Source organism: Piliocolobus tephrosceles, chromosome X (assembly GCF_002776525.5).
Source record: "Piliocolobus tephrosceles isolate RC106 chromosome X, ASM277652v3, whole genome shotgun sequence".
Lineage (NCBI taxonomy): Eukaryota > Metazoa > Chordata > Mammalia > Primates > Cercopithecidae > Piliocolobus > Piliocolobus tephrosceles.
The window spans coordinates 75974512-75997698 of NC_045455.1; the positions used below are offsets into that span (position 1 = coordinate 75974512).

General features: G+C 42.8%; 1 protein-coding gene across 1 annotated transcript in view; it reads left to right on the forward strand.

Annotated features, from left to right (window-relative positions):
- Positions 1-23187, forward strand: part of FOXO1 (forkhead box O1) — a 112620-nt gene that overhangs the window by 83486 nt on the left and 5947 nt on the right. The gene's annotated exons all lie outside the window — the stretch shown is intronic.

Here is a 23187-nt window from a genome sequence, read left to right on the forward strand (position 1 = left end):
AATAGCTAGGACTATAGACACGTGCGACTACATCTGACTTTTTTCTTTTTTTGCATTTTTTATAGAGATATAATTTCTTCATGTTGCCCAGGCTGGTCTTGAACTCCTGCGCTTGGCTTCCCAAAGTGCTAGGATTACAGGTGTGACCATGCTCAGCCCCACATAATATTTACATTTCAGGTACCGACTAGATAGACGAGCAAGGTCTCTCTGCCTTGGAGATATATGTGGATTGTTATTCAGCCTTTCTCAAGGGATGAGTTTTAGAGAGTGGTATTAGACTCACTTGGGGAGCTTTCTATTTAAAAAAATTCTAATGCCCATATAAGACTGCGAACTTAACTGGTAAATGTTTGTTCTCACTGCTCCATCACCCTGCCATTCCCCATCTCTCTCTCTCTTCAGGGTTCCCTATCCCTGAGACAAAACAATATTGAGATTAGGCCATTAAAAAACCCACAATGGCTTCTACATGTTCAAATAAAATGAAGAGTCACACTGTCTTCTGATCTCACTCACTGTAAATTAAAGACTAGAAATGATTCAGCTTAGTGAGGAAGGCATGTATAAAGCCCAGATTGTCCAAAAGCTTGGCCTCTTGTGCCAGTCAGCCGAGTTGTGAATGCAAAGGGAAAGTTCTTGAAGGAAATTAAAAATGCCACTCTAGTGAACACACAAATTATAAGAAAGCAAAACAGCCTTATTGCTGATCGGGAGAAAGTTTTAGTGGTTTGTATAGAAGATCAGAACAGTCACGACATTCCTTTAAGCTAAAGCCACCTTCAGAGTAAGGCCGTAACTCTTAAATTCTACAAAGGTTGAGAGAGGTGAGGAAGCTGTGGAAGAAAAGTTTGAAACTAGCAGAGGTTGTTGGTTCATGAGGTTTAAGGAAAGAAGCCATCACCATAACATAAAAGTACAAAGTGAAGCGGCAGCAAGTTATCCAGAAGATGTAGATAAGACAATTGATGAAGGTGGCCACACTAAACAACAGATTTTCAATGTAGATGAAGTGGCATTCTATTGGAAGAAGATGCCATCTAGGACTCATAGCTAGAGAAGAGAAGTTAATGCCAAGCTTCAAAGAACAGGTTGATTCTCTTATTAGGGGGTAATGCAGCTGGCGGTTTGAAGTTGAAGCCAGTGCTCATGGACCATTCAGAAAATTCTAGTGCCCTTAAGAAGTGTGCTAAGTCAACTCTATCCGTGCTCTGTAAAGGGAACAACAAAGCCTGAGTGACAGCACATCTGTTTACAGTGTGGCTTACTGAATATTTTAAGCCCATGGTTGAGACCTACTGCTCAGGATGAAAGATTCAAAATATTAAATTGCTCAATGATAATGTACCTCCTCACACAAGAGCTCTGATGGAGATGTACAAGCAGATTGGTGTTGTTTTCTTGCCTGCTGACACAACATCTATTCTGCAGCCCATGGGTCAAGAAATAATTTTGACTTTCAAGTCTTACTATTTAAGAAATGTATTTTATTAAGGCCCTAGCTGCCCTGCCATAGATAGTAATTCCTCTGATGGATCTGGACAAAGTAAAATTAAAAATCTTCAGGAAAGGATTTAGCATTGTAGATGCCATTAAGAAATTTGTGGTTCATGGGGAGGAGGTCCTAATAGCAATATTAACAGAAATTTGGAAGAAGCTGATTCCAATCCTCATGGATGACTTGGGAGGGGTTCAAGATTTCAGAAGAGGAAGTAGATGCAGATGTGGTGAAAACATCAAAAGAACTAGAATTAGAAGTGGAGCCTGAGGGTGCGATTGAATTGCAGCAATCTCATGATAAAACTTGAACTCATGAGGAGTTGCTTCTTATGGATGAACAAAGAAAGTGGTTTCTTGAGATGGAATCTACTTCTAGTGAAGATGCTGTGAAAGAACATTGTTGAAATGACAATAGAGGCTTTAGGATATTACATAAAGCGGTGGCAGGGTTTGAGAGGATTGACTCTAATTTTGAAAGAAGTTCTTCTGTGGGTAAAATGCTATCAAACAGCATCACATGCTACAGAGAAATTTTTCGTGAAAGAGTCAATCGATGAGGCAAACTTAATTGTGCTGTTTTAAGACATTACCACAGCCATCCCAGCTTTCAGCCACCACCACCCTGATAAGACTGCAGTCATCAACATGGAGGCAAGGCCCTCCAGCAACTGATCAGAACTTACTGAAGGCTCAGATGATTATTAGCATATTTTAACAATAAAACAGTTTTAAATTAAGATGTGTACATTGTGTTTTAAAAATAATGCTGTTGCACACTTAATAGGCTACAGTATATTGCATACCTTTTTACTGTGATACTTGCTTTATTGTGGTATTCTGGAAGTGAACTTGAGGGTATCTCTAAGGTAGGCCTGTATCTCATACATGAAGAAAGGCATAGGGGCCAATATAATTAGTACCCATATGCTACCTCTCTGTTTTAGCTATAAATAGATTTCCTCCCCTCCTTGTCCCAGAGGTAGCCACTAATTCCGGAGTTGATGTGTTGAAGGGCACCTTTCCTGCCAGAAGCCCGTCCCCCGGCTGTGCTGGTAGATGTGGTCCACAAACTCTTTGTAGGATCCCCTTTAAAAAAAAAAAGCTTTACATAAATGTTATCATTTAAGGTAAACACCATTCTGTAACTTGGCTTTCTTGAATAAAAGTCAGCATTATGTTTTTGAGATGTATTGTTCTTACATGACCAGATATGGCCCCATACTTAATAGTAAAATCAGGAAATTGAAGCCAGACTGCTTGAAAACCTTCTTAATGGAAAAAAATGCAAGAAGTGGGTGGGATAGAGTTTCTGTTGAATTTTTGTATAGAACATTGTCATTTGTGGGAAACTAGTTGATTTGAATTCTGTATTATTTTGAATAGCCTAATAACAGCTTAATGGGGATTAATTGCTTGTTGTATGGAAAGTTAATGGTTTTAATTTACTATGGGTTTAGTTACTGCTGTTTGGTTCAAACAGGTGAAAGTTAAGATTTGTAGCATAAAACAGGAAGCAGATGGGGGCTAATTAAAGTTCTGTTGATGATAAAAGGATGACTGATCAAGGAGCGAGCAGCTGGTTTCTCAATTTAAACACAATTTGTACTATTGTATGAAGACAGCCCTCTGCAAGTTCTCATGAGTATCTTTCAAAGGTGAAGGCATGTGTTCCAGCAACAAGTGTGAAGGCTATTGTGGCCCTGTTTGTGCTCGCTTCTCTTTTTTGCCTTCAAGCGGTGTCACTTCAGGGTTTGTCCAAAAAAGGGTGTTAAGGGATTGCAAAACCTGGCCAGATTTTCAGTGATGCTCTCTGGACACTTGTAGTGTCCCAGAAAAGTCTAAAGTCTGTCTGCAAGAAAATGCCCAAGCATTTCCTTTTGTAGTTTTTCTTACTTATCTCAACTCCGTCTCTTGGTGGGCTTTCCAATGTTGTTGCCCTGACCATAACCCAAGAAGGCCCACATCTAGCTAGCAGAAGCACCGTGTATTTAAGTGTGTAGGCGAAGGCTAAGCAGTGCTGTAGACACTTTCCTGGAGCCTCACCTTGTTCTTCAGTGTCTTCGAGCTTCTGGCCATGAGATGTTAGGGACTTGAACTTATTTTGCTTGATTGTGCCCTGGATGACTTTCACCTTCAAATGACAGTATCTTTTGTTGCTACTGCTAATAGTGGTTACGTAAACATTAAGTACGAGTGCCCTCTATGTGTTTTGCTTAAGGAACATGCCAGCACTGGATTTTCTTTGAATGTCTGCAGGGAGTGACATGAGGTCAGATGAGGTATGCTTTGCTTGGAGCCAGGGACTAGACATTTGCTTGAGATTTTGTGCCCATAATATCTAATATTTATAAGTGCTTTGTAGGATTATCTCATTTTAATCCTTACAAAAATGCTTTGAAATGGAAGTTGTTTATCCCTATTTTGTAGATGAGGAGATTGAAGCCTGGAGAGGTAAAGTGACTCAGCCAAGGTTTCACATTTGCTAAGTGCCAGTACTGGATGTAGATTCCAGGTTTGCGTGACAACAGGCCCATGCTCCTCAGCACTAGTTTTGTGTAAAACTGTTGCTCTCTTTCCCCTTCTCCTGCTTAAGGAAAGATAGGGTGTTTCGTGGAAAAACAAAAATGTTAGCATATAGTTTGCAAACTACAAATTATTATTTGGTTGTGCAGGTGTGTGTGTGTGTATAAACATTATATATATTTCACTCAGATATATTCCACTTGATAGTAACTGTTTTTTTGAATGAATATATGAGAAAGGTGATTTGTTTTTCTAAGACCACCAGAGTGGGCACAAAAGAACCAGCGAGTAGGCAAGGCTAAAAGCAAAACTGCAAATTTATTCTTTGGTCATCTAGCTTCAGGGACCAGAGCTGGGGGGGAGGGGGGTGGAGTTTCTTAATACAGTCCCGACAAGAGTGGGGGCTGAGAAAGCCCGCCCCCGGCGCATCTGCTGGGAGCGACTTTTCTAGGAGTGGAAGGGCAATAGGCGGGGCACGGGCATGTCGGGGGAGGGGGGCCGCTCCGCACGTGCCACCAGGTAAATCTTGGTCTCCTGGGATTGACATCATCTGGTGCATGCCTGATTAATCTGCACCTTCCTGGGCGTCAGCTGCATTCTTGCACACATGGGAAGAGTTGGTGGTGAAGAAGAACCCGGAAGTGCGCCATCCTGCCTCTGTTCGTCCAAACAAAAGGAAAATGCCTGGATTTTTGTTGGTTTCCCCAGTGTAGCAACATTATGAAAGGTAAAATGCTCTTTAACAACAGCAGCAAAAAAGACAACATGCAAAGGTAATCTACAAAGTAAAAAGCCCCATTATATTCACCACCTGGAAGCAACATTATTATATTTATCAAAATTGTCTTGTAAAAGAAATAATTGTACAGAGCTTGTATAACTGGTAATAAAGATCACCCTGTATTTCAGTTGCAAATGGTGTGCAGTAGGTTTCAGGGGTGTCATGATTGATGTTCATTGTCAGGTGTTGTAAATAAACTTTCCAATCCCAGATGGCGTTTTTGCCTAGTTAGGTTCTACACTAATCCCACCACATATTACACTAACGGGGAAACCCTGTGTATAGGTTCCTCATCTTCCAAGCTCTATTGCGGTGACCTTAGAAACTGCCTCTGTGCTCACATCATGGCTCCTAACAGCATGAACGGTATCACAGCCAAGGCTAGAGGGTTTTCCTGGCCTGGGAGAAGTCTTAGGATTGTGCCTTCCCTGTCCCACCCCCACCTTTTTTTCATTCTGCTGCCTTCTCAGCAAATCAACTTCTGAATCACTCTTCTCCTGTCTTCTTTTCCCCTTCTTTGCTTTTTCCTTCCTGTACCTTGCTTGTCTTTTTACAGAAGCATTTAAGGAGGTGGAAAAGATTTGGCCCATTCTTCTCCTGTCGTAACTCTGCCTGTGTGTTTTTGAAGATGATGTTGACTGTTGGGGGATGGGATGTAGGAGAAAGAGGTCTACTCTGGGTCTTGCTTCACATGGGATAATCCGACCTGGCTTGGATTGTCTGGTCTCCTCCTCCCTCCATCAAAGAGTAAGGCATGGTTCAATTACTTCTAGCAGTAAGTCCCACAGAACACCTGGGCCTTCTGAGCTACCTAGAGGGCAGGCGTGTTATTTGGTAGGAAGTTTGGGCAGCACTGGGGCTTTCAGTGAGAGCCTCTTTCTACCTTGGCATAATCATAAAATCTCACCAATACATAACACTTTATGCTTTTTAAGCAGTTATACCCATTACAACTCTGTGGGGCATTGAGGACAGGCATTGTTTTCCCACTTCATAGACGAGAATGCTGAGACATAAAGGATGTAAAGTTTGTCCAGTCAGAAGGATAGAGCCAGACTTAGATCTTCTTCCTCATTACCACCATCTTGCCATTAGATCAGCATTTTCCGAAATGTGTGCTGCTGAACATCAGTTTCTTGGTATATTCTGTCAAGAAGCGTGGGCAGAGAAATGTGTGTGTATGGAGTGGTGTGCATGTGCATGCATGTCATCCCACCAACAAAACAAAACAAAGTCTAAGTTAGGGAACAGTTTTGCTCTTGTTGGTTTGTTTTGCGTTGTTTTGTGTATTCAAGGCTCTAAAAAACTGTGCAGTTAGGAATGAATCCTGTTTAATTCTGTGTGGCCAGAGTGTCCCAAAGGTATTTGTTCAGTGAATTCAAATCACCCTAAAAGGAACCATTATTTTGTGGAGCACATGCTGAAGAATGCTTTAGTAGGCTGATTTGTCCTGGAATTACTTTGGAGGTGCTACAGGAGCCCTCAATTGTTAGAGGAAAATGTGATCTTCAGGGAACCTGCAGGGAAGAGTCCAGAGGATGCTGATGCACAGTCAGTGGCTGGGGATGCTTTGGGAATAAAGACTGTCCCGAAGGTGGAGGGGGATGGGAGGCTGGCTGCAGGGAATCTTTGTCATCATGTCGCTGTAAGCACAATGACTCCAGGATTTCATACCAAGTAGGAATTTAACCAGAATGCACAAAAGTTCTCAATCTACAGGATCAGCATTCTAGGACCAGTTGTCAGCTTTGTTAGCTAAAGTTCCATGAACTGTAGCCTGAGTGACAGCTGCAGAATTTATTGGTTTAAGGATGGACTTAAGAAATTTGGACCCAGAACAGCCAGCATGCTGCTGCATCTTGGCCTGGAGTTTGACAAGGCATATTCCCTGAGTGAGGCCATCTGCATCAAATCCCCCTCCACTGCTCTTTCTTTAGTACTTAATGTTTAACTTTGCCTGCAATTTTGATCTTACTAGATGGCAGTTGAGGGAAGAGTGGAAGAGAGGTTGGTGGTAAAGGTGCCAGCCAGCGGGCACATTCGGCATCCGTCTCCTTCATCAGCTCTTCTGCTATCTTTTAGCAGAAATAGAACTTGATAAAACTCTTATTTTGAAGTAAGTTTGTTCCAGCCAAGTAGAAAGGATAAATTATTTTGCATTGATACCTGAAACTAAGGAAGAAAGTCTAACCTCTTAAGAACTGGTCACGGATATCACCCTTGATCTATCTTTTCTCCTCTACTGTTCCATTCTGTTTCATTCTTTTATGTTGTGCTCAGCTCTGTTCTAAGCATTGAGTATAGATCAAAAAGTTCATTTCATGTACAATATTTTTAAATCCCGACAAAAACTTTAGATTAATAGAGGTGATGAGTTTACTTAGTTTGGGCTGGTGAGGAGAATAAAATGATCCTCGTAGGAGGAGTGACTGGAAGAAGTGCTATGAAATAGGAAAAGTTAATAACCTAAGGTGTGGTGTTCCTGTCTGCAGGTGTCCCTTAGCCGTCATCCATAAAGTGGTTATATGTGCTGCATAAAGTGGACAGAGTATTAGACTCTGACCCATTCTACAGAATATTTGCGCTATCTGCTAAGGTTTCTTTATTTGCTAGTAACTGTGACTTTTAGACCCTGACTTAAGTTGCATGGCACACACCTGGTTTGTAAGGAAGCAGTTAGAGGTCAGGGCATCTTGTTGGTGGAAGAAGAAAGAAAGGAGGATGGGATTTGTTGAGGGTAAGGTTAACATCACGTAAAATGTATATAATCGAATTTTGTTGTGGGAAGTGCTCATCAACCTTTTAAAAGTTAAGTTATCAAGAATTGGACCACTTGCCTTCTAGTATGCGTTTGGTTGGAGGGGGGGCGGTAATCATGCCTTTCACATTGAGGAGGAGGAGGGGTGGGTGGGTGGGGGAAGTCTGATGCCATTGCAGCTTATCCTCATACCCCTGCAGCACTGCACAGCCTTGACCCTGAATCTCCTGTGTGCCCACCAGGGTACTGACTAATGCCTGAGTACTTTGTTGCAGCTTTATCCATGTTTATGTAGAACAATCCATGGTTACATTGTAGGCCATTATTTCCTTTAATTTCCTTTTGGCTGTTCAAAACAACCTGAAAGATGTTATGGTTGAGCCTAGACAATGACCTGGAGGAACAAAAATAAACCTTGAAAATGTAAGAACCAAGTTTGTATGCCAAATGTTGTGAATGATGGATAAAACGTAATGAAAGCAGTCAACTTCATGGAGGGAGACTTTTAAAATTTGTTTTCAAAACAAATGGTCCTGGCCCCAGCATCCTGCCCTCCTTTGACTATGAAAATACCAGGTTATGCTGTAAGTTTGAAAACAATCAAGTATCCTTTAAATCATGAGACAGAAACCAAAGCTTGAATCTAAAACCCTGTCATTTTCAGCGAGGGAGACAGAGATGAGGGCCTGAAGGTAATTTGTTTCTGGAGGCCCCTTCTCTCAGCACTAGCTGCAGCAGCCTCCCGTTAGGTGGGGGAAGAACCACAGCCAAGGACAGCAGCTCCTGGAGGAGGTGCTTTTACTTATCAAGAGCAATGTAGATGTATGCAAAAATACAGACACCCACACACAGTTACATTTGTGGATAATCAGAAATATCTTTCTGCTTTCCCAGCAGGGCCCGAACTCTCCTCCTATCATCCAGGTGGGAAGACAGGTTTGGTGCTTTGCTCTAGGTTCTGCATTATAACTTTATTCTGTTGTCCTCTGATCTTCCACTTGCTCTCCTGTGCATTGCATGTAGGATAAAAAACATGCTCCTGTGTTAAGGCCCCACCCACCGTACCGTCTCTCTCTCTTCCCCCTTTCTGTGTCTAAACTCATACATGGCCATACTGACCTCTTCTGTTTTCTCCAGAGATACCTTACTAGTGTTTTGTAAAAAGTTTCCTCACCAACACTAATAGTTCATAGTTATTGGACATTCTGCACAGTTGTCAGTAAGTACTGTTAGTATTTCCTTTTTGCAGACAAGGGAACCAAGCCCAAAGATCACAAGCCACTTATCCAAGAGCACTCAGGCGGTAACTGCGTTTGAATCGGGCCGGTCTGGTTCTAGCACACATGTTCTGCACCAGCACATAGTTTGTCTGTCAGCATTGGTTCATGCTCTGCCCTACACTGAGAATTCCCATCCCCTTTTATCCAGCAATCTGAGTCGTCCTTTGCTTCACGTCCCAATTCCAGCGTAGGGCCTTTCCTTTCTTGTTTTGCGTGTGCTGCACCTTAACGTTTCTGTGTTGCCAGCCTTCTGTACATATGTGTAAGACCATGGGAGGCAGGGAGAGCCTTGAGCCTTAATGCCTACTTGTTATTTCCACAGTACGTAGTATACAGTAGGGGCTTAGTAAATAATTGTTCAATGAAAATTACATTGATCGGTACTGATTTGGCCAAATCAAAAGATCCTAATTTATGTTATTGAAATGTGAATGGAAATAAAGTAACTTCTGAAATTGTCAGTGGATTGAAATAGTTTACACTAGGCCCACTTTAGCTAGGCCTTGCTCAGATTCCCGATTAATTTTGCCTGGATTTTCCAGTGACAAAAATGAAGATAAAAATTGATCTTTGGTTTTGTGTTCCCAATAAAAATGACTGACACAATGTCCTTTGAGACCCTTCCTCCTTGGTGCCCTTCACTCCACCTACCCCCACCCCTGGCAAGTGCTCTAACACTGACTTGGGCAGGATGAACTGGACATGTTCTGTTTTGAGTCCTGATTCTCTGAATGGTCCCTTATTTATTTATTTTTGTCACCCAGGCTGGAGTGCATTGTTGTGAACTCGTCTCACTCCAGGCTCAACTTCCTGGGCTCAAGCTATCCTCCTGCCTCTGCCTTCTGTGTGGCTGGGACTACAAATGTGCACCACCACACCTAATTTTTTGATATATATATATTTTTTAATGTAGAGATAGGATGGTCTCACTGTGTTGCCCAGCTGGTCTTGAACTCCTATGCTCAAGCAATCCTCCCTCTTTTGCCTCCGAAAGTGCTGGAATTACAGGTGTGAACTACCAGCCTGGCCCAAATGATCCTTTTAAAGTCTATCATATGTTTCTATCAGAGACTTCATGAAGATAGACCTCAATATATTGGATAACCATGTTAGTCTTCAAAGTAGCTATAAATTAAGCTAGGAATAGCAAGCAATTTTTGAACAAAATACTTCTTTAAAAGAGTTTTCTAGGTTTGGTTATTTATTATGTGTGATAGATTTTTTAAATGTTTAAAATGTAAAACTTTTCTTTTTGGAGGTGATAGGGTACCACTGAAGAACGATTATTTTACACTTTGTTCCGTCAACAACAGTTCTAAGTCATCCATTGCAATCTTAACTAGGCTGTCAGAATTTAAATTAGTTTTCTCAGTAATCAAAATGAAAGTAAATTGAAATATCAGAGACTACATGTTGGTTCAGTGAAGAGTGATCTTTGAGAGTTGAAATGCTGAAGTAATCTGTTAGGCTGACCTTACTGCTTATCTCTTTGTTATATAAGTATCTGTGACAGTAGAGCCAATAATTTCTTCTAAAAACCTTGCATTTTGTTCTAGAATATCATGAGTTTATAGAATAATTCTCTAATATGCTTGAAATTGGTAGCATTCTTCATATGTGTAGTCTGTTTTTTGTTTTCCAAACATGTTCTCATTTAATCTTCACGATGCACCGTTGAGTTATATGGTATGGAGGCACCAGCCATCATACAGCTCAGATTCACATGCGCAGTAATGATCTAACTTGGACACAGACATACAAGCCCTGACTTCTAGTACTCTTCCTACTCGACCATACTGGCAACTTTGTAGTTTTAAGAGAAGTAGAGAAGAGGCATCTCCAGATGTGCTCATACATACATTATGGTGGAAAACTAGCAGCAGGTCAGGGTATCCTTTTTAAAAATTTTTTATTTTACTTCAAGTGATGGGATACATGTTCAGAGTATCCTTGAATAGTAGCTTGGAAGAGATACAAAACCTTGCACCTTTGTGTGCAAGATTCTAGCCACAATGGTTGATACTCATTTCACCTTTGGAGGAAATTGTAAGTGAAGACGCTGAAACAACGAGGACTAAAATTCCAAAGAGGAGCTTAAGGTGTACCATGGCAAATTATTGGCTTGTGTGGGAGGTTCTAATTTTCCTTTGGTTTGAATCATCCTAAAAAATGGTTCATTTAATCATTCATTCCTTCTGCCTTTGCTAGTTTGTCTAAAGTTATTAAGATGAACTGTATATAATTATCTTTGTGTTTTCATCCTCAAACAACAAATGCGTATTGTGTGTAGCCAGTGTCTTTTAAAAGATCACGACTTTTCTAAAAATGATATCGATAACTTCCAAAGGCAACTGTGAGGTGTTTTTGTTTTGTTTTGTTTTTTTGTTGTTGTTGTTTTCTTTTGGTCTTTGGTGGTTTATAAAGATAGTCTTGTCTTAATTTATGACAACAGTATCGTCCATGTTTCCAAAAAAGACATGATTCGAACTGCAGCATTAGAATAAAACGTTTAATATTTAATACAAGGAAAACTCCCCATATGGTAAGGTTTGCTTAGTCATTCAAATGGGGACCCTCAGGTGGTTCAGGGATCCCTTTTGTCCTACCTGACATTCTCCCTTCTCTCTGAAGCCCAAAGAATTCCTAGTGGGATGTCCTCAAGTCATCTAAATGTGGTTCCAAGGCTGACTCATCTTGGAGCCTTCCAGAATTCCTTTAGCCCAGGCGTGATCGTGGGGAAGCACATTCTTCCTGGGCTGGCTTGCTTTGACCTGAAACTGCATTTAAGCTGGAAGTCCTCGTGGGTACCCCTGACACAGATGTGCTCACATCTGGTGGAGTGCCAGTGAATGCACAGTGGTGAAGGCTGCTCTGCAGGCTTCTTTGCTGCTCAGTGCGTGCCAAGTTTTCAAACAGATGTGAAAATGCGGCTCTCATACAGGTGCTTCCATTGGGGTGGAAATTTGACCTTACAAATAAGCAAAATGTAGGCTTCATTCATGTTAGGTGTGTGCTGATGGGGATGCGTGGCGTTAGTGTGGGCACATGGAGGAGGGCCAGGAGGAGTCATGGAGGCTCTTAGGTATGTTAGTGAAAGCAGCATTACTGAAACATTTCTGTGAGCTTCTTTTGGAGTCCCTAAACACGCCTGGGCTTCTGGTGGTGCTGAGGGAGCAGCAGTTTGTGAGGGGACCATGTCTTTTGTGTTATTTAGAAGGAAAGTGTGGACAGCAGGGCTGTTGTGCAGTTGACCTACTGTGTCTTAGAGTGTAATTGTGCTCTGCCTTCTCAGGTGGATCCCTGATATCTGTGGGAAACTGGGCCACAGCCTTGCCTTGGGCTCAGTCTCTGTGGTCAGGGGAGTTTCTCTTTAGCATAAACCTGGGCCCAAATAGTTTTGCTATTATTGGGTCAATCCATTTGGGAAGCTATTTGATTTGAGACAAACTTTGAATAATATTTGAGAGGTAGCCACCAAACGGTATGTACTTGGCAGTCTCAAGTCATTGTTGCATTAGGCTTCCTAGACAGAATAATGGGCAAGATGGTGTCAAGATTCTGTGTAAACCCTGCAGGAAAACTCAACATTGCAGGTAGTGTAATTCAGCGTTACACTTTATTGCAGTTTGCTGCTGTTTTTGTAATCTGAATTATCATATCTAGGTCCCAAAATAGGAGAAAAAAAACCTAAATCTAGACTTTGTACTCTGTTTACTAAGAATTCTTAGTAAACAGACTATGCATCCAATAGATAAATTCTTCCCTAGATTTTCCAGATAGCAAATATATTTAGTATAAAAACAGTTCTACGCAGTACGTACTATGGGTGGGATATTGTCCTAGGGATTTTAATCTGTCAAAGTTTCAGTATTCTTGCTTCTGAATTTGTATCCATAAAGTTTTTCACTGGCTTCTGTAAACAATTCAGGAACATACCTTGAATATACCTAACACGAACAGGATTAGTAGGCTTATCAATATAATGCTGACAGAATACTTTAAAATTCACTTTAGTTCTTTCAAATTTTAGAAAGCTTTAAAATGGATCAAAGTATTGGTATGGTTATGCTTTATTTTATGCCTAATTTAATTTCATCAGAAGAGAGTAGATGCTAATGTGTTCTTTGTTTTTGGTTTTAACTTTGTTGTGCCTTAGTCTTTTGGTAGCCAGATAGATAAGGTAGTTAATTGTGTTATAATGCTGTGCGTTTATAGGATCATTGCAGATTAGAAAAATTGCATGGCCTATAAAATAGACAAAGATTTTCATTAGGAACAGCAGAATTACTTCAGCGTCAAATGAGTTTCCTCTTAATATTCTCCTATGGTGGGGCCTTTTGCATCTGAGGCAGCCATTAGGGGGAAGTAGCAAAAAGCATGGATATTCCAGTAGTTAATTCGGTCGAAGTTTCAGGAAGGCCCCTTTAGGTCCCTGATGGGCAAAATGGCGGAGTTTTGGCTGTCTGCTGTGGATTTGGCAATGCCTGGCTTCTGTGCCTCCCTGGGGAGGAGCTGGAGAGTGGATTAAAGGGTCCCCAGGGGTAACTGCAGGCTGCATCAAAACTAAATCAATCCCAGGGGAAGCAAGCTCCACTTTGAAATCCTTGGTAGCCTACAGAACTCTTTTTTTATTTTTTATTATACTTTATGTTCTAGGGTAAGTGTGCACAATGTGCAGGTTTGTTACATATGTATACATGTGCCATGTTGGTGTGCTGCACCGATTAACTCGTCATTTACATTAGGTGTACCTCCTAATGCTATCCCTCCTCCCTCCCTCTACCCCACGATAGGCCCCGGTGTGTGATGTTCCTCATCCGCCTACAGATCTCTTTAAACAAGTCATTTAGAATAATTTTAGCTAGATGAAATTTAGTCTCTGGATATCCACCACAGGGACCTTATTAGCTAGGGTTGATGACATTCATTTGAGAGCTGGCCTTGTTTGGGTCGTGTGGTATCATTAAACCCAAGCGTATGACAGTGTGAGATAGTTTCTGTTTTCCAGGCTTTTCTTAAACAGGGGTCCACATTAGTACCTGATACAGAGGGGTTATAGAAGGAAAGTGATTAAAATGAACGCCTTGTGATCTGGAGCTGGTGTCTAAGGTTATTGCTCATTTTCGCCTCACCTGGCTTGTTTTGGGGTTTGTCTTTTTGGGGTCCTTTGTTTCTCATAGTGCATAGAGCCCATAGTATTGAATGGTATAGGAGACTTCCATTTCACTTCCTGAAAATCAAAGGGCTTTGCCCGTCCTTTCACAAAACAGTAGCTTCCTTTATTACAGGGTTCTCATGTGGGACACAGTGAAATTTTGTAGTGCTTCTTTTTAATTACTACCTTCTGAAATGCAAAAGCTTTGGTATGGTGTAATATCATTAAGTACATTTTCTGTTCTGTCCCTGAAGAGTTTTTCTTCAATCCTAAATGTGTGAGGTTATTGGCTGAAATGTTACTCTGAATATTTAGGCCATTGGCTAATAAAGATCAGACAAACCACAGAGCATCCTCCGTTTTAAAGCTTTCTGCCCCCGTCTTGTAGAAGGTGGCCCCCTTCTTCCTTCTTTGTTCCTTTATACCATAGGCCCATTTACTTGTAATGCACCTCTTTACCAAACATTTTGTCCTGTAGTATGTTCTTATATTCCTTGACCTCCTCAGATCTTAGGGCCTTTTTTTTTTTGAGACAGAGTCTCACTCTGTTGCCGGGTTGGAGTGCGGTGGCGTGATCTTGGCTCGCTGCGACCTCTACCTCCCATGTTCAAGGAATTCTCTTGCCTTAGCCTCCCAAATAGCTGGGATTACAGGCACCTGCCACCACACCTGGCCAAATTTTGTATTTTTAGTAGAGGCGGAGTTTCACCACGTTGGCCAGGATAGTCTCCATCTCTTCACCTCATGATTCACCTGCCTTGGCCTCCCAAAAGTGCTGTGATTACAGGCGTGAGCCACCGCGCCTGGCCTGAGGGCTCTTTTAGAGTTTGTTTTCCATAAAGTAAATAGTCATGGGTGACTAGTATTTGCGAAGAGATGAGAGAGCATCATTCTAATAATCGCCATCCTGGATATAATTTGTCATCAGGTCAGGTGCAGTGGTGCAGGCCTGTAATCCCAGCACTTTGGGAGGCTGAGGTGGGAGGATCGGTTGAGGCCAGGAGTTGGAGACCAGCATGGGCAGCATAGCAAAACCTAATCTATTTAAAAAATTGTTTAAAATTAAAAATTAATCTATTATCAGACAACTGCTGCATCTCCCTTAACTTGAACAACATCCTGGACACACGTGTTCTGACATAGGTCACCTCAAAAGCTGACAGAATATGTTAGTTAAGTGCTCAAATTCTTTCATTTAAAATTTTCTTAACAGGGAGAAAATGCGATTTTTCTGTAAATGAAGGATTGCACCTCAGTTGTGAGGACATGGAAATAAGCCTGAGGAAGGCTGGCCGCCTTTAAACAGGAAGTTTGTGATGAGTGACTTTTAATCAAGTTACAATCATTCATAATGGCTTAAAAAATTGTTGTTTATGTATTCTTTCACTTCCGAAAACAAAATAGCCAGCATTTATTGTCTTTGTGTCAGGCGATGCACCAGGCAACTTCATGTCTATCATGCCATCTGTACATATAACTGTTTTACAGGTGTGAAAACAGGCTTAGTGATGAGATCCAGGGCTTAACTCAGAAGGGCCCAGAGGTAACTCTGCCTCCAGAGCCAGTACCTCCGGTTCTGCCTCACAGTGTACTTCCCAAGTCCATGAAGCTTCTCCTGACACCTATGAGTTCTTCCATTTGTCTTTTTAGTACTGTTTGACATGCAAGCATAATCTCCTATATTCCTTTTACAGTGGATAGTCATATTTTTCCTTCCTTTGGAATGACTAGAGTTAGAGATAAAACTGTGTAGAACTAAATTTGTGTCTATAACGGTTTGAGACTATAGGTAAGGATTGGCTTGGCTAGGGGAGGAATATTGCATGTTCTTGGTACCTGCTTTACATTTCTTCCAGTACTAAAGCTCCACGTGGTTCTATTTTTTGTAAACGAACACCCATAAGTTTTCCATCTGCATTGCAATCTCTCTGAACTTTGTTTCCCTAATATAAAACGAGTGTGTTGAACCAGATGACCTTCGAAGTACCTTCCGGTTTTATCAGGCCACGAGTCTCTGCCCACAGCCCTGGGATCAGTGGAGACATTTTAAGACCTCTGCGCACTGCGGGTCGTAGTGGGGGGTATAGTGGTCTTTGAGGATATTCAGGCAAGAAGGAAACGATTCTGGGAAATGAACCAGCCTTATGGAAGGATCTAGGGTGTAAGCGTGTAGATTAGCTATTCTCAGCAGATCTTGTGGAAAACACTTTGTAAAATTGATTTACATACTATCTATTGCTAACGTGAGTCTACTGACATCTCTTGTAAAAAGAAGGGTTGGCAAAAGGTCATGTTTTCCTTCTGTTTGCAAACAAAATGGATTATTTTTAAAAGTTGTTGTTTTATTAGTAGCTCTTAATGGGAACCCTGTTGAATAGATTTTCCTACTTTAGTTTGTTTTCACTTGTGGAAGTGCAGGAAGAGATGGTGTAAAGGAGAGGAAGGAGGAGGAGGGAATAAAGACCATGCCGGGAGCCTGCGTAACAATTGCACACATTGAGAAGGTTCACATAAATTAGATAAAATGCTTTGGAAAAATCTAGTTTGTCTAGCATTTTGAAAGAATTTCTAGAATTTCTGGGACAATGAGTTCATTTAATCATATGTTCCAGTTTCTGAGTGTAAAGTTCTTTTTGTTGGATTTGGTGGCTGTTGCTCACACCTTCACGCAGGGTGGTAGGCAGTTCTAGGTAGCTGGGGGTCTCTAGGGACCTTTCTGCTTTGTCTGTGAGTCCCCACAGGCTTTCCCTAGGACAGTGTTCACATCTGAAATGCACACGTCAGCTGCTGTGGATTCCTGCCATAAAGAAGAACCCAGTAGAATAAAAGCAAATCACATTGTGCAATTTTTTTTTTTTTTTTTTTTTTTTTAAAGACGGAGTTTCACTCTGTTGTCCAGACTGGAGTGCAGCGGCACGATCTCGGCTCACTGCAACCTTTTCCTCCCAGGTTCGAGTGATTCTCCTGCCTCAGCCTCTTGAGTACCTGGGACTACAGGCCCCTGCCACCATGCTCTGCTAATTTTTGTAGTTTTAGTAGAGACGGGGTTTCACCATATTGCCCAGGCTGGTCTTGAACTCCTGATCTTGTGATCTGCCCGCCTCAGCCTCCCAAAGTGCTGGGATTACAGGTGTGAGCCACCACACCCGGCCACATTGTGTTAAGGCAGAAAACGAGCTTTATAAACCAGTAAACAGAATTCTTTCTGCTCCCTCAAGGTGCACACATGTAACCTCAGCCTTAAGTATGTTCCTTTGATTCCTCTTAACAGTGGTGAAGCCAAGGGGATAGTTTTTCAGCCAGCAGTGGGGTTGCAGGTTGACTCACAAAACTTTGCTTTGAGCCCTAACGGGACAGATCATTTTCTGAGTCTTAATATTTCCTTTTCCATTTGTAAAGTGAGGCCAGTAATACCTGCCTTATAGGGCTGTTGCAAGGATAGAATGAGATGTATTGACAGCAGTAAACTGTAAAATACATAGTTTATGTAATAAACTATAAAATAAATAAATAAATATGAAACACGGGATATGAAGGTCATCTAAGGGTTTCATGAGCAAGGCATAAGTTGCGGTTTTGCATTGTTTTTGGTTAAATATAAAGACCAGGGTTATCATAGAGCTGCCAAGCAGAAAGAAATGCAGCATGTAGCAGTGGTGTGGAAATCACTGGCTGACAGGTGGTGGTCTTCATATAGGCTGAGGGACAAGCTAGATGCATGTGAACTGGTAGCTCAGGTTGGAAGGCAGGATTTGGGGATGTGAGTCTCCAGGCCAGGGTGAAGAGAAGTGGCTGGGAAGGCGGCCAGGCTCAGCTCTGAGGAGGTGGAGAGCTGCAAGCAGAGGGTGGGACCAGGTCTCTTTTTTCAACCCAGTCTTGAAGGATGGGGGCAAAGTCAACCTAGACTTGACTTACAGCTAGTTCTGCTGGTTTGATCATCTTTATTGCGGCCTTCAAAGGCAACTGTGAAAGACTGACTAGTGGTCTGTAAATGGTTTTTATGAAAAAAATCACATACCCTTTTTGATAAAACATACTTGTTTATACACTTTAAATATATTGTGGGTATTACATAATACATTCGCAAATAAGAATTTTAAAAGAATGTCGCAAATAAGAATTTTAAAAGAATGAGATGAAAAATTTAAAGTAGGCCGGACGCGGTGGCTCACGCCTGTAATCCCAGCACTTTGCGGAGGTCAAGGCAGGCAGATCACGAGGTCAGGAGTTCGAGACCAGCCTGGCCAACGTGGTTGGAGTAGAGGCCAACCAAACCCCGCCTCTACTAAAAATACAAATAATTAGCTGGGCATTGTGACAGGTGCCTGTAATCCCAGCTACTCGGGAGGCTGAGGCAGGAGAATTGCTTGAACCTGGGAGGCAGAGGTTGCAGTGAGTCAAGACCGTGCCACTGCACTCCAGCCTGGGCGACAGAGCGAGACTCCGTCTTTAAAAAAAAAAAAAAAATTAAAGTAAATGAGAGTTGTAAAGATTTCATCCTGCACTTCAATGGCTATCTAATGATTGCCTTAGACAGCTGGGAGCATCCTGGGGAGGGTATTGTGTCCTCAGGGATCTCTGGGGACCAGCCTCAGCACCTCACTTCTTCCAGCCACAGAGGCAGAACAGTGAGGGAATAGAATAGCAGTGCTCAGTTGGAACCATCCCTCGTGGAGCCTCCCAACTGGCCTGTTGAGGTCCCTGCTCTGCCAACCCCTGCTGCTGCTCTGCACATGCCGACTGTGTCCAGAGCTTGGAGGGCCCTGGCTCCAGCAATGTGTAATGCCTGCACATGTGGCTTGGCTGCAGCACCTTGAGAAGACTTAAGTATTCTAGTGACACTGGCTGACCAGGGCATTGACAGACTTACCTTAGTATTTGAATCAGTTCTGAGGCAATATCTAGTGTGAAGAGAAAAATTAACTGTTTTTCCCAAACCAGTCAATCTTTCCAGTAATTAACATACCAAAAAGCCTCATGTTAAGTGAGAGCTGCAACGTGTGGTTATAAAGAAATAAGACTAATGTTTATGACATAGATAGGTCTGTAAAACATAGACATATGTTATTTTATGGCTGCTATTATGCCAATAGTGGTAACAGTAACATTAGCTAGTAGAGAGTAAGGTAAGCCTTTCCACGCATACTATCTCATTTAATCTTCGCAACAACCCTGTAAATGTGGGAAATACTAATCTGTTCAACTGTTACTTGAGTGCCCCATATGGTGTTGGCGCTGTGAGGATACAGTGTACAAGAAGACAGACAGAAGTCCCTGTGCTCACTTGAGCAGCTCACAGTGTAGTGGGGAGCCAGGCATGCCCCCCGCCAGGGACCCGACATAGTGGAATCATAAAGAGGGGTGAGTAAGCAAGGTCCCATGTTAGAGCTGTAGGAAGGGATGAGGTCATCAAGAAATGCTTCTGGAGGGGACAGTTGGGCTGAGACAGAAACTGGGGCATGGAGGGCAGGGTGGCAGCCTTTGGAAAGAAAAGGTCCGTGCTTCTGGACAGTCTGTGGGTTGTGTTGTTTTCTGTCCTATTAAGTGGCTCTTTACATGGACTCACTTTCTCCCCAGGTAGATCAAAAGCTTCTGGAGGGCATGTTCTGTGTCTCTTTCCTTCATGTCTTTCACTACTCCTAACACAAAATAGTTTCCAGTAAATGTTAGTTGACATGAATTGGTACTCAAATGGATGGTTAAAAGATGTGTAGTGTTTAAGATACCATATCTTCCTTGTAATGTTTTTTGGGGTTCAAGCAACATTTATTGAGGCTATGGTATCAGAAAGTAAAGACAAACTTTGGCCCTTTGCTCTTTAAGGAGCACAGAATCTAAACATAGAACAGCTAGCAGAGCAGGTTGAACAAGCAAGTACACCAGGTCGGGGTTCCCCAACTCCCCCATCTGTGGAGCTCGTTGGGTCAGGCTTCCCAGGAAGCACACGCTGCACTGCTTGGGGTGGCCAGGCACGCAGATGGCAGACGGGGTGTGTGCAGAGGCTTGTGAGTGGAGCTGCAGAGAAACAAGCTAGTGGAGAGGAGATTGGCTGGCTTGTGTTTCTCTACTGTTGTCATGTAGAAATGCTGGATTTGGGCAAGTGATTGACAGGGCATGAGCCTCTGTCCTGACACCCTGCCTCTGTCCTCAGGTAATATTTGTTGCGAGTTCAAGGGCATAACATCTCAGAGCCCAGCAGTGCCACGCGGCTCTGCTGCGGAGTCCCTCTGGTGAACTGCTCTTTCATCTAGCCTCTCTCGTGGCCGGTGGAGGAGTGCAGACACAACGTTGTTAATAGCAACACATTTTTACAAGATTTACCTTTTCAAACCCCACCCTCTAGAAACCATAGCTTCTTTAATGTCCTGCTGGCTGTGTGAAAAACAGGAATTTATGTAACAAGCCCTGCACAGCAAACCTTTTCCTGTTCGGAAAAAATTTAATTGTTGGCAAAGTTAGGAGACAGCTCTGTTACTCAAAGAGCGACCTGAAATGTCCTCTTAGAAAAATATGTAATATGATGTTTTGATAAGTAAGAGACTGCTGTGGCTTTTTTTTTTTTAAAGTCTAAATTAGTATATGTCCCACCTGAGTTAGTGAATGCTTCTTGACTATTTTAAAGATTTCCTTATTATGTCTCCTGTAGTCTTTTTAAATATGACCCCCAGCTGCGCTTGCCAGTGATCTGACGGGCTTATCATGAATGTTAGAGAACTTCACCGACTCGCCCCAAGTCAGTGCAACAACCAGGAAGCTTCTCTCTGGGAAGATCTTTCTTCCCCCTTTATCATTAACTAAATGTGACAGGGACAGGAGTCAAGCTTCCTCTCCTCCAGAGATTTCATCGGAGCTTATCTGTGTGTCTATTGTGTTCAAAGAACAAAACTGTCATGATGGAATATTGTGCAAATGCCTGGACTTCCAGTGTATAGAAAACGTCAGGGTCAGAGTGCAGGGCTGCATTCCAGCGCTACCCCAGGGGCAGGCCTGCCGATATTAAGGAGGAATTAAGAACTCGGTTCTGCTGGGGTTGGTGAGTGTAGCAGACAAGGCTGTGGCTCTGTGAGAGCATATGCATGTGTGTGTGTGTAGCGCCTTCCCATAGGAATTTGGGAATCTTAGGGGAATGAACTAGGATGGGAGGGACATGTACTCCCTGGCCTCTTTTAGGGATTCTTGTACCGACTTTAAGCCCCTGGCCCTCCTCACAGCATGTCTCAAGGTGAGGGAGATCTTGGGTGCGGAGGAAGGCGGGGAGTCTTGGGAACAGGAGACAGTCCCTGCCATGCACTCACACACCTGCTCCACTCCAGCTGGGAATCTGGGGCTCTGGTGGTGTCTTCCCCATTCCCACACTCACTGATGCTCTGGCAGGAGGGCTTGTCATGTAGCTGCCGTGTTGAAATCTTCAGGCGGAATGAGTACAGAAGTCAGAGGGCATTTTGAAATGTGGATTTCTCAGCCGTGACTGCCGGGCCTTACCCTGACTTTTGCATCTCCCTTTAGAAAGTGAGGCCCCTCCATTTTCTCTCTTCTACCACCTTTTAATGAGAGAAGACTTCTCTCCCAGTTCATGTTGGAGCCAGGCCTCATCCTGCTGTGCAGAGGCTCTGCTCAGGCGCAGTGGTTGGCACTTGGGCCTGGGGGGGCCCATGTCAATGGCATGAGGATGTGGGCGCTGTGGCTGCACCCCTGGGTGACCACAAATCCAGCCAGAGCTTTTTTGTGGTTGGGAAGAGGGCCCGCAGAGATGCAGGGGGCATGGTCAGCTAAGCCTTGCATCCATTTGGCAGATGAGGCCAAGAAAGCTGGGAGACTGTGCACATTCCAGGGTCTTAGGACACCCAGAATCCCACTCCTGGCCTTGGGAGCAGACCTCTGAGGAAACAGGCTGCTGAATGAACAAGTTGCAGTGGCTGTGTGCCCTGTACTGTGCTGGGAGCCAGAAGCTGTAAGACAAGGCCCTTCCCCCTGGGGAGCTCACAGCGTTTCCCTCATCTCCTTTTCCACGTGTCTCATGGACTCTCCTGAACACCTTCTTACCGTGTGTTGTAGAGGAGGTAAATCAAACCATGACTTTCTCATCTGCAGCCTGGCTCTGGTGTTTCTACTGAAACTTGGCAAGACCACCTCTGGCCCCTTTCACCATATATTTGCAGTTGTGGGTTTGTATCTCTACTACTTCTAAGCTCCTATACATGCCACACTGAATAGGAATAGGGAAGCAGGACTTTGGGGTCGCAGGATACCACTATTCTAAGTTGGGGTCTAATATTCCCTTCATGGTGACTGCTTACATGCCAGGCACCACTGAGCATTTTTATGTATCTCATTTAATACAGGTAACAACCCTGATAAGGTTCTATAATTTATCCCTGCTTTACAGATGAGGAAACTTAAGACACATTAGGGGCTAGGCAGCTTCCCAAGGTCACCTAGGTAAGTAAGTAGCAGAGCCACCCAAGTACTCAAAAGAAAAATGGTTGGTTTTTCTTCCCTAGTTGGCCTACGGAAGATAAACGTGGCATGATTAGTCATGAAGCTGCGCTAGCTTGAGTGTTAGAGCTCTTTGCATTCTTTGTCATTTCTTCCCATCCCAGGTTGTCTGTTTGGACAGTGTAGCCTCTGGCTACGTGGAGGTGTGTCATGGAGTTAGTTGGTGCATCCTACTCATACTACTGCTTGTTGGTAGAGCTGGAGGGTAGGGGCACTACTTGAAATAAAACAAAAATTTCTTTTGGCAGATCAGCTTTCTCAAATACAAAAGCAATGACTCTGTTTTCCTTATATTCACTTGTATTTGCTTAATGGACTTTAAAAGTGTGAATGAATCCAAGTCTTACTAATTTGGGGGCCTTTAATTCTTGATCAGCTCTATATTCTTTTTTTTTTTTTTTTTTTTTTTTTTTGCAACAGAGTGTTTAACTCTTGTCACCCGGGCTGAAGTGATCTCAGCTCAGTGCAGTCTCCTTCTGCTGCCTCAGCCTCCCAAGTAGCTGGGATTACTGGCGATTGCCACTACACCCGACTAATTTTTGTATTTTTAGTAGAGATGGAGTTTCACCATGTTGGCTAGGCCGGTCTTGAACTCCTGACCTCAGGTGGTATGCCTGCCTTGGCCTCCCACAGTGCTGGGATTACAGGTGTGAACCATCATGCCTGGCCTATATTCTCTATATTCTTTCATCTT